Genomic DNA, 12731 nt, shown 5'->3' on the forward strand with positions numbered 1-12731 from the left:
TTCTGTCTCCGTAATTTAGGTCTGGACCTTGCAGCTCAGTTTGTGACACCAACGGTGAGCGGAAGAGTGCAGGTGAGCAAGGAGCCTCCCTCCCACCAAGGAGCACGCACTCCGCACTCACACTGGTTTCTGCCCCAGGGCACACTAGGTAGAAAAAGATAGACATTGTTTGTGTTGTCCTTACTTAATCATGCCGTAATCAGAGTTGTGATGACTTACTCTATGTAGACAATTGTTGTTCAGGCACTCTGGTAGTGGAGGCCCAGGTAGCGGCCATGAACTTGGTGGTGGACTCTCTTACTAAGCATCCTTCAGAGGTTCCAGCTGCCTGAGTCTGACAGTCAAGTGCTTCAAGATCCAGCGGCCGCTCACTTCTTCAACCTCTCTTCCCACCAGCCACACAGACGTAGGCACACACACACACTCTCACACTCAGCTCTTCCACATTAAAATACTTTCTGAGCCTCAGACCCAGTACACCTTACTTCTGTCCTGTCTCTGTTCATACTATTCTTGCCAGGCCTTTCTTCCATCTTCCACTGGAAACACTCCTATTCAGTCAACACCCATTTCAAATGTCACTACCATCTTTTGTGAGGAGTTTTCTGATGTTTAAAGGCAAGGTTAAGTTTCCTTCCTCCACATTTCCATGGCATGTTGTGCTTACCTCGACTCTAGCATTTTTTATCCATTTTGTGACATGCTGATGGGGTTTCCATGCCCACCAGAGGTGGCCTTAAAATTGACCTCTCCAAGGATCCTTCTGGGCCAACCTGGGAACTCCAACCCAGTGCCCTCATGAGGGCTGAGCCAGCAGTCAGTCCACTGCAGTCCTGAGTGCCTACTGCGAGGTCGAGGGCAGAGCTCAGACAGCTGCAATGAATCTATCTACTTTTGACATACATCCAGAAGAGTGAAAAAAATTATAAGTGAACAGTTCATAAATGAATTTCCAGTAAGTGAACATATCCATGTAACCAGCACCCAGAGCAAGAAACACAATGTTCCCAACATCCAGAAGCCCATCTACAATTATACTTAGAAGTGAATTTCTGACTACACTTATAATTTTAAAAATGAGCAGATCTCAAATATGCAAGTAGATACTAACTTTCCAAAGACACTTCAGGAGTTACAGCAGCCACATGTCCCCAAGGAAATCACTCTGAGGATCTGGAGACATCGTGTTCCTTTCCAGAGGGAAACCCCAGCTCTGAGTGAACCGAGCCCCCATGGTGGGCACTCCCAAGCCTTGGGGCTGAGCTGGGGTCTGCGGAGACAGATGCATTACCTAAACCACTAGAGGTCTTTGAAGAGCAAGGTCATGTTGGCCATAAGGACATTCCAAGTAGAGATTAATGGAAGCGAGATGGAGTGCAACACAGTATTTGGTGCCTGCCAGCTCTGGGCTGGTCTCTCTGGTAGGAACTTCTCAAATATTATCCCAGTGGAACCACTGAGGGGGTTGTCCCCATCTTAAAAGACAAGGAAGCTGAGGAGAGCTAACAGGACCACTTCCAAATCTACATGTTATCAAGCTCACAAGCCCCACAATCAGGATTTCAATCCTTCTGGTTCCCAAAAACAACTTTCTAGAAGGAACAACATAAGCAAAGCCACTGGGATAGGAATAAGGACCGTTTGTCCTCTGGCACTTCTCGAGGGAACTGATGCATGTGTAATATGCCACTGAGGACCGATGAGAGTTAGGGACAGAGGGGTGGGTAGCACCACTACTGAGGGAGGGTCCTCAAGTCAGGAAGAGAACTTCTTCTGCTCCCCCCAGCCAGCTACTTTGCCCCTCTTGTCCTTTCCTGTGTGATGGTTAAGAGATCATGGTGGCAACCTTGTTGTCTGGGTTTGTGTGTGTGCGTGTGTGTGTGTATCTTCCTATGTATCTTTACTCTGCATTTCTGCAGGTGCCTTGATGTTTCACATGGGTGTGTACGGTAGTCCCTCCTGCCCTGGTATTTTCCATTAGAGGAAATGTACTGGCTCTGTTATTGACATATTGCCTCGGCCCCTAGCATCACACAGGTGTTTGGGATGGCACCCTGACCTTCTGACCTAATGTGCTTACAGGAAAAGCAGAAGCCCAGCAGCCCACGTGAGGCGGTGGACAACAAATTTGTGTCACTGCTCTGTGTGTGTGCACAGATTCCAGCACATTCCTCCTTTATCTAGAGAGGCCCCTGTATTCCAGGGAGGGGTATTGGGCAGCACGTTGCCTACTGCCTCCTCAAGCTGACCTTCAAGGCCCTTTCGTGGGGCCTGTCCTCCTGCCCAGGTGCCTTGATGCCCTCTGCTTTTGGCAGCTACAGTGTCAAAGACACATGTGCCCTGGAGGTGGAAGGCTAGGCTGGCACCTCACGCTACCTTCTTCCAGCCCACAACAGTTCACGAGGCAAGAGATTCTGGAAATATTGCAATTTTACCCACACGCATCAAAATGAAATGCTGAAGAACAGAAATCATAGCTAGCAGAGCCCAGCCAAGGGCTCTAGCACAGGAAAGTGCTGAATAGCTGATTCATAGCTCTAATCATTCTTCCCACTGCCTACCAGCAGCACCCAGTGCCGGTTCTAACTGCTCCCCTACTCTCCCAGAAGACATACCCACGCTCTCATGATTTCTGTCACTTTTGTGTAAACCCTCCCCAAATTCAACATCTCCAGCACTTGACTCTTGCCCAGACCAGAGTCTCACACCTCCACCTGCATCCTGGGCATTTCCACCTGCCTGTCCAGGCATCTCAAACTCCACATCACACAGTGGGCTCTCAATTGTCTTTATTACTTCATACTGTCATTTGTAAATTTTTATCAAAAAGTAGTAACAGCCTTACATTCAAGTGCACATAGCTTAAGTGCACGCACGGCTTGGTGACTTTTCACAAACGAACACACCCAGCTAACTAGCACCCAGCTCAAGACACAGAACATTATCAGCACCCCAGAAGTTCCCCTTGCCCCCCTTCCAATGGTGATTGGTATCCTGACCGCTCTCAGTGTAGCCTGTTTTTGACTTTGTATAAATGGAACAGTACAGTCCCCACTCTTTTGTGCCTGTCTTCTTTCAATTGACATTGTGAGATGCATTCATACCACTGCATGGGGTTGTAGGTCATTCATTCATTCTCTTATTTGTCCACTCTACTGTTGATGGGCAATTGGGTTGTTTCTCATTCAGGTGGTTATGAGTAATGTTGTATTGAAATTTGTGGTATGTGTCTTTTGGCATGATGGTATGTATGCATTTCATCTGTGCAAATTCCCAGGAAGGAATGGCAGGGCTGTAGGGTGTGCAGGTATCCGATCTAGCAGATACTACCAGGCAGTTTTCTAAAGTGGTCATACCCATGTACCCAGCAGCAAATGTGAGTTCCAGTTGCTCCACAATCTCACCAACACCTGATGCCATTTTTGACTCAGCCATCCTTCACCCCATGCCTGTCAGTATCTCTTTCTCCTCCCAAATTATCTCATTTTGCAGCCCTTTCCCCCGTGGTCCTGCCCTGCTGCAGACACTGTGAGCTCAGGGCCAGCCTCCCTGGCCTTCAGCACCCCACCCCCATGAACCACTCCCAGATAATCTCCCCAAATGCTGCATCATCACACTGTTCTGACCACAGAACTTCAATTGCTCCTGATCTCCAGCTCCTTTAAAGCTCTATATGTTTATCTGTCTGGCTTTTGACACTCTGCCAACCTAGTCAATAAGCAGACCCCATTTTTCTTTCAGGCCTCGGTGCTACCTTCAGAAAGCCCACATGTCATTTCCAGTGCCTTAATCCCTCTTCCTGTAAATCTCAAACATCAGCTCATTTGGCAGGAAAACTGTCTTCTTTGTTAGCAGTTCTGTAAGAAACCCCCAAACTGGAGAGGGTGGGTGTTGGCAGCGCTTCAGAGAGTCTGTTCCAACACCCTCATTTCCAAGAGAAGCCCTAAGTTATAAAGAACTTAAAAAAAATTATAAGGACTTGGCAGGTGTTTTCCTCACTTTCTTAAAATAACTACAATCACTTTTTATTTGCTGGAAGTCTTTATTTGATCTCAAAGCAGACAGACCTTTGGATACTAACTGGGTGGGGAGAAGAAGGGGTAACAATAGAGAAATTCTAAGTCAGCCCTGCTTTAAAAACTGCTTCTCAGGGAGAGAAACATCCTCATGAACTACAGTTTTCCAGCATCTGTCACTTAGGGATGCTTTTGAGTAGTAGAAAAATTTTGAAACCTCCTTTCATTACAGAGAATCCTAAAAACAAATGCATGGGAAATAGCAGGTAAATTTTGCTTATGCCTCCCAACTTTGAAGAAGGAGAATAAAACTATGTGTTTAATGCTTGCTTACGTTTAGTATAATTATTACTTAAATGTATGCTTACACTCTAGTTTAACTGCATGTATTTAGAACTTAGAGCATAATTTTGCTACTTTAAATGGCACAGAGGCTTAGGTTCCATCTTTTCTTTGCTAGGGTGGTACTTTTCTTACCTGCACTTTCTCTGATGCCGAGTCCTTTGGTAGGGGCTCAGTGCCTGCTCAGTGTATCCTATCACAAGCACCGGCAATTCGATGCCTTATGCAAATCGGAAGGAGCATAGCTTGCCTTGCGGACTCAAGTTGGGGCTGGATTTGTGGGTTGTGACTCATAGCACACACCCTCTGGTGCAATCACGGGGCGGTTCACATCCACAAACACGCTGAGCTTCTTTCAGCTGACACCCAAGTTTCTTCCTAAAAGGCTGCTCCCTCTTTTGCTGCCTTCACTAAATACCATTCCAATGTTCAGGGCCTCAGGAGGCCCATATCTTCCGTAGACCTCCCTGTGCCTGTGCCAGACACCACTGATACTGCCCAAGCTCTTTTAGCCTTCAATTGTGTCTGCTCACGATGTAGCACTTAACCTGCACATCATCTCCTAGCATTTACGAGAGCCTTAAAGTCTGGGAGTTCTTGATGAAACTTGACAGACATCTGTCCCTGCCTGGAAGACTGCATGATGGGCACCCTTGCCGCCCAGTGGTATTTCAAATCCCTTCTGTGCTGAAGAAAAAGTGCTATTCTGCCCACAGCAGGACCATGGATCATATATATATATATATATGACCTTGACCCTGACACTACTGCTCCCTTGTGTCTTGTTGCTGCACCAGGATGCAAGAATGGTCTTACACATTATGCAATCCCTTAGAGTCCTGAGGACTTACCTTGATGCACAGCAGGGTGGGAAATTGGGAATGCACAAACAGCAGCTAAGTGGAGTGGGTATGACTCAGAGCATGGCCTACAGCCTGAGAAGCGATGCTGAGTCCCAGGTCGGCAGGATGACTATGAACTGGCCAAGGCCATCATGAGTTTACAGCCTATGACCTGGGTGTAAAGGGAGGCAGAGCCAGCCACACCCCACATGCAATCTTTGGAGAGCCCAGGCCCCCTGGGTTTGGGTTGAGCCCAGGTTAGCCAGTTGGGTTTAGGGCTGTCCTGTCTCATCACATTGATTTCCACCACGGGGGCCTTGAAGATGCAGGCCTCCTTCCCGTTTCCCCTCCCTCAGGATGCCTCAGATGCCCCAAGGACCTGGAGCTGGAACTCCGCCCACCCCAGGTTTAGGACAGTCCTAGAGGCAAGCCAAAGCCTCTAACCTCTAATGATGGAGGCTGACCTGCCAGCTGGAGTGCTGGGTGCTTCATGCCTATGTTTGATTGACTCTTGGCAGAAGCAGATGAGCAAGGGTCACTGTAGAGTCCAGGTGCCAGGGGTGCTGCCTCCAGGCTGCACGTACTAGACATGTACACCGCTCTGGGGCTTGTGTTTGGGGAAAATCTGCCCTCATCCCATTGTAGCACCAAAGACACATCTTTCTCAGTTTTGTGCAAGAATTCACCCCACCCTTCAAGTCCCCTGAGTCAGTCATTCATCCATACACTCATTAAAGAGCTATTGAGGGCCTATAAGCCAGACACTGAGCATGAAACTGGGGCTACAGCCATGAACAAGAGCAGCCCAGGCCTCCAGGAAGCCTGCAGTCTGGAGGGCAAGCTCCACTAAGCAAATGCTTGCACAGTTATGTAATTACAGCTGACGGTCATGCTGTGAGTGAAGAGAAACTTGCTGGGAGGTGCAAGCAGGTGACTGCAGCTCTGGCCTTAAACATTGCCTTCCCTTGAATAGTGAATCTTAATGGGGGATATTTACTCTGCTCTAGGGTAGGAGGGATAGCAAATGGGATTTTGAAAAGTGAATTGAAAATGTCCATTGTTTTAACATAGGCTACAACAAGTAGTTCCACATGGGTTTTTTTGCCTTTGACCAAAGTAGCTGCATAGTGGAGGCAGTGGGGGGTGGGGGGCATGGTGCTGGGAATCACTGCAGGGGGTAAAATGGCCAAGGAATCCAAGATGGACAGCCAAGGGGTGGGGCCACCTAGGAAGCCCCAGAGGCAGGGGTTGCTTCTGCAGTGCAGGGGGTGTCAGTCCTGCAGGTGAGTAGCAGGTATAGGCCCCACTGCCAGGCTCCCTGGGCAGGAGGGAGCCTGTCCCCATGTGTGCAAACATCATCCTCCTGTTACCTGTGAAAATATGTCATGATGACTGAGTGCCATGGGGCACTCACCAAGCCTAGCAATTAGCAATTAGCACCAGGCAAGGGTGGGACCTGATGGAGAGGCATGGTGGAATCTAATGGCATGCTGAGGCTCTGCCCAGAGAACTGCCTTCACCTGGCCCTGCCAGCGTGTGACGGCATGTTCCATGCTGCCAGCGGGAATGCTGCCATGACTCACTTGGCCTCACCGTGGTGTCTCCAACCAAGACATTGGAATTTGTAAGCTGTTTACCACTCCAGGGCTTGAATTCATCCTTTTTCGCCAAGTCTCAAGGACAGGGATGCTTCAGATGGGGGCTCTCCAAACTTTAACATGCATGCAAACCCCCTAGGTATCCCTTGGGGATCTGGTTAAAATGCAGATTCTGATTCCAAAGATCAGGATGGCTCTGAGATCTTTCCTTTCTAAATAAGTTCCCAAGATGTCAATGCTGCTTGTCTGTGGACCAGACTTTGTAGACTCGAGAATGTTAACAAGAGTGAATGAAATTAACCTTCCCCTCTCCTTTGTGAGTGACAATGGGCATATCCACCATCTGTTATTCAGTTAGCAAGCATTTACTGAGCCTATGAACTGGGATAATGAATGGCAGCATTGGCAGAAATAAAGAAGTCAAGGGTAGGAACTGTTTTAGAGAAAATATTAATAAAGGTTACCTTTGCTTCGATGCCTATTGTGTGCCAGGATTTTCTTTAATCTTTGTATCTGGCAAGATAGGTATTACTAATCTCCATTAATTTCATAAATGGAATTAAGGCTTGGAAAGGTGAAGTCATTTTCCCCAGGGCATGATAATTGGTAGGAACTTGAACATGCCCTTCCAAACTCCAAGATCCATCTGATTCCTCTATGACACACTTTCTTGTTTTGAAGGGAAAGGAATTAGAGTCCGGTGATCCTCAACATTGCCCGCATGTTGGAATCATCAAGAGGACTTCTCGAACCAATTACATAAGCCTCTCTGAGAGAAGGAACCACTATCAGCATTTTTAAAAAGCCCTCCAGGTAATACCAAAGTGCAGACAAGGGTCAGAATTGCTTAGTCCAGCTCCTCTTCTAATTACGTGAGCCAACTGAGGTGATGGGTGAAGTGCCAGCCTCATCAGAACTAGTACAGCTCCATTCCTCCTCTGGGACTTTTCCCAGCTAAACATGAAATGATATCGTAAGATGGGAGCAGCAATAGGATGGAGGTGCTTGCCAAAGGAAAATAGGTAGAGAAGGGCAGTGACTTTCAGCCACCATTAGAGGTGCTGCACATTGAGGAGCTAAGGAGAAGAATCAGAGAGAGAAAAGCTCACTGAATTGAAAACTTTGGAATTAGAACACCTCGTTCATCTATGAACCCTCCTGTACTTAGCGAACATTAGACAATGGGTTAGAGTGAATGGGTGGAAGGAAGATAGTGTGGGTCCAAAGGACAAGAAAGTTTAGAAGCTAGGTTGAGTAGAGAAATGGGGAGCCACACTGGGATAGAGGAAAGGGGTGATGATAGGAGGAAGGACTGTGTATAGCAGAAGGCAACCAGCACAAAAGTGCACTGGCGCCATTAGGAAACCATGTTTTAGGATGCTATTTTTAGGATTAGGATTATTATTTTATTTTTTCGGGGGGTATCATTTATCTAAAATAACATGAGCGACATTATGGTTACTAGACTCCCCCTATCATCAAGCCCCCCCACATACCCCATTACAGTCACTGTCCATCAGTGTAGTAAGATGCTATAGAATCACTACTTGTCTTCTCTGTGTTGTACTGCCCTCCCTGTATCCACTCCCCTACATTATGTGTGCTAATCATAATGCCCCTTTTCTCCCCTTGTCCCTCCCTTCCCACCCACCCTCCCCAATCCCTTTCCCTTTGGAAACTGTTAGTCCTTTCTTGGGTTCTGTGAGTCTGCTGCTGTTTTGTTCCTTCAGTTTTTTCTTTGTTCTTATACTCTGCAGATGAGTGAAATCATTTAGTACTTGTCTTTCTCTGCCTGGCTTATTCCACTGAGCATAATACACTCTAGCTCCATTCATGTTGTTGCAAATGGTAGGATTTGTTTTCTTTTATGGCTGAATAATATTCTATTGTGTATATGTACCCCATCTTCTTTATCCATTCTTTTACTGATGGACACTTAGGTTGCTTCCATATCTTGGCTATTGTAAATAGTGCTGCGATGAACATAGGGGTGCATATGTCTTTTTCAAACTGGGTGGCTGCATTCTTAGGGTAAATTGGATTAGTATTATTTTTTAATAATAAGATGGAATGCACCAAGGGGAAAAAACAAATGGAGCAATCTGCTTAAAGAAAAACAAAACAAAACCACCTCAGACTTTTCTAGAGACTTCAGTACATCACCTCTTACCATAATGGAGATGAAAACCTGAGGTTGCCCACCAGCAACTCAAATAGAAATCTCAGATGCTGACTGAGCAATGTCTGGGTCCTCCACTCACCCCTAAGGCTTCCTTTAGGTAACTATTCTCCCTTCAAGGCCGTAATGGATTTTAATTTAAAGCAAGTTTCTCCCTTTAAAATGTTAGGGATAAGAAACTCTTGAGAAATTGGTTGTGAGACTTACATGGCAGTTGACTCTCTTTCTCTAGTTTCCATAAAGCTCAGATTCTGCAAAAATGTGAGTCAGGAGGAGCCCAAATTCCCTAGTGGCGTGGAGCATTAAGAGTCCACGTGGGGATATTCTTTGCTCATCACTTCTCAGTGTTAGTTTGCATTTCCTAAGGGATTGTTTCCTGCACTCTGCAGCATTTAATTCATTGTGAATGTCATGTATGGATTGGATTTTGAGCTGACAGACCCTTGTCTTCAAAGATGACACACCCTGAGCTGTGTCCTAGGTGTTCTCCTCTAAGGAGGGAGGACTTTTCCTCATCCATCTGCCCTCCCCTGACCCACTTTGTGACCCTCGCTGACACTTTGGGTATGGCTGGCATTTGGGGGCTAAAGGGCTAATCGACCTATTTAGGACTCAGTTCTGTGACTTCACTCATATCAGCACATCCCAACCAGCACAAGCCCCGTGGTATAACTAAATATCAGCCTTGATCCAAGTTTTGCGAGAAAATAAACAACCCGAGCTGAGAAGGAAAAGGGCCACACAGGTGGGGAAAGGAGACACAGCAAAGGAAAAGCTGTCCTTCCTCATGTCCACCCTACTTCCACATTTCTATTTCACCAAGACCCAGAACTGAAACCTGTTGGGAGAAGGCATTACCATTTTTACATCTTAGTTTTAAATAAGAATTGGAATTTTTTATTTTCAAACAGCTATATACAGAGAATAATGGAGCTGTAATGCTTAGTTGGTTTTTTTAAGTTCTAACAGAAGATGCGTCAAAAAATACATAATGCCTCCTCCACTGGGTTTAATTTTGGTTTTGAATAAAGCAGGGAATCAGCTTCATTCTTTAACAACAGCAGGCAATGTCAGAGGTACACAGGAATTCTCCTCCATGTCTGTTGTAACAACCCTGCACAACTGCATTTCTTATGCCAACACTATTATAGTGAGGATTGCTAAGGCTCTGGTATGAATCTGTGGCCAGATAAATCACAATAGTTCAGTTAATAGCTCAAGAAGTTGAGGATTGAATATGGTCCAGCTTCAAGCCAGCTGACCAAACAGGTAGTTGAATAGTTTGGTCTCCAGGTCCTTCTGCTTTTGGCCCTGCCCCCAGCCGTGGCAGATGCCACCAGTAGGGAAAGAAGAGGAAAGGAGAATGGGAGGAGGGGTGAGGGCCAGGAGACTGAATTCCTCTCTAACTCTTGGCTGTCAATCAGTGTAAGGCAGGAGGATAGTAATAGAGAGCATTTCTGAAAACTACAAAGCGTCCTTTAAATTGGGCTGCAGCTGACAATCCAGTTGGTGCAAGTGTGGACCCTGGGCCAGCTGCCACCTCCTCAGGTCCAGGGTGCAGCCTCACTTTGGCACATCACTGCATCCCTTGAAACTTCTTGGTGACATTAATATTGGCTCTCTCCATCATGCCCCCTGTGAGTAACCTCCATCCCGGGTGACTGGCTGGGAGTGGCCTCGGCCCATGCCACTCAACCTCTGGTGGCTGCTGTCCTTGCCAAGTCCCTTGGCCCAGAGAGCTCCACCTGCAGTAGGGGTGCCAGGCCATCCCACCTTCTCTTCCCAACCCTGTTATAAAATAAAGCTGGACCCCCTAAGCTTGTGGCCAGTATCAATATATCTTAACCGCAAGGACACAAGCTAACAAGTTGTAACGTGCTCTTCAGAGAGGGTCAGGGAAACAGGGTCAAGCCAGTCCCCAAGACTCATTTTTTTCCAACACTACAATCCCTCCCTCAAGCTGGTCTACAGAGGTTGAAAAGGTTCTCCTTTTCCCCTTACCCTATTGTTCCTCATTGGGATTAAAACAATTGTTTCAATCCTGAAAGAATGAAGACACCAGCAGGACCACTGCTAGCCCATGTGGCCCCTCTGTGCAAAGGCACCCCACACCCCATTCCTCAAGACATTTTACAGCCATCTGCAAGAGTTTGTTGCAATAACTACATAAATGTCTAGGATGTTAATGGTGCCCCCTTAGATATAGTGTGTTTGTGCAGTACACAACCTACACACCCTTACACACTGGCTATGAACACCAGAGACCTACGTACTGGGCCTTACACTGGCCTGAGTTTAATTTAAAAGCTGGAATGATGATGCATGGAAAGAAGGCATCTGATAAAAATCATAGGTAGGGTTAGACTCCCTTGCCTTTCTGCTGTATACAGGAGGAACAACCAGCTAGTAAATGAAACTGAATAATTGCATGACTGTATTTAAGAGATAAAATGTAGGTGCCTCAGTGCTTCCTGCATCACTCATCCCCATGGTCCCCTGGCAAGTGTAGGGGGTGAAGGTTTGAGAGAGACATTTGTGCTGTGCGCCTGCCTGCCTCTTGGCTCCACATCTAGGGAATGCCTACCACAAAGGGAGCCCTCCAAGGGGCGCTCTGGGTCAGTGGGAATTTTGTCTCTCATCTGGTGCCTTTTGTCCGACTTTACCAAACCAAAACATGCAACTCAGAACATACTTCAGAGGAACGTTCTGTCCTGGACTTTTCCAGCTTTGCTTCTCTCTTTGTGGGGGGTGGAAGGATCAGAAAAGAAGAATGAGAATGTTTTCTCCTTGGCGCCTTCTCTGCCATTTAGAAAAGCTCTGCTTAGGATGCAGAAGAGCCTCTGCAGGAGCCCTCTGCGGCAGCCCTTGCCCATAGAATCCCCAAGTGTGGGCACTGCCCCATTACACTTATTGTGCAAATTATTTGTAAAGTTAAACTGCCTATAAGTAAATCAACATCAATGGCAATCAAAAATGAAATAGCATTGGAATAATTTCTGGGTCAAATAATACTTACTTGGAAATACCTGCAAATGCAAGATGTTGCAGAAAAAAAATATTTAATAAATCATGTTATTATCCACACTTTTGTTCCCCTCCTTCACCATTTCTTCATCTAGTTCTTACCTCCTCTCACATATACTTTATTAACTTCCTCAAAACCTTTCTGGAAAGAAAGAGATCTGTTATGAACAAAAAGAGCTATTGGATTCCAATCTTGTCATCCAGTATCTTCCAGGCCAGGTGGCACTATGCAGCATAAAATTTATTTATTTTTTTAATAAAAGACAATTCCAGAGACATTGCAGGGCTGGGGGATATGGGTCTCTTGTCCAGTGAGGATTATGGACATAAGTTGCTTTACATTCCCACGAGTATGGACGGGAGTCCACTGGGAAATCCAAATCGAGGAGGAAAGAAAAGTGGGTGTGAATGTTTGGGTAGAGTGGGTAGGGAGAGAGGAGAGAACGTTCCAGGGGCAGAAACTCTATGGAGAAACTCAAAAAGGGAGGAAAGTTCTACATATGTTCAGCTGTGATTGAGCCAGACACAGGGGTGGCAGATGAGTCCAAAGAACCAGGGGAGAAGGACTGGGGAGGACTCAGGGGAGGCGGGGAAAGGAAAACAGTGTCAGGGCTGAAGTGCTCAGCAAATGGTACTCTGCAAATGTACAGGAAGTGCTGGAGGAAGAACTGAGAAACAGCCATTGAATCATGCAGTAAGGGTTGTTTTAAACAGTTAAGAAGCCATGCAT

General features: G+C 46.4%; 1 long non-coding RNA gene across 1 annotated transcript in view; it reads right to left on the reverse strand.

The window, feature by feature from the left end:
* The window catches only part of LOC140843436 (uncharacterized), a 92036-nt gene that overhangs the window by 78239 nt on the left and 1066 nt on the right, over positions 1-12731 (reverse strand). The gene's annotated exons all lie outside the window — the stretch shown is intronic.

Source organism: Manis javanica, chromosome 9 (genome assembly GCF_040802235.1).
Source record: "Manis javanica isolate MJ-LG chromosome 9, MJ_LKY, whole genome shotgun sequence".
NCBI classification, from domain to species: domain Eukaryota; kingdom Metazoa; phylum Chordata; class Mammalia; order Pholidota; family Manidae; genus Manis; species Manis javanica.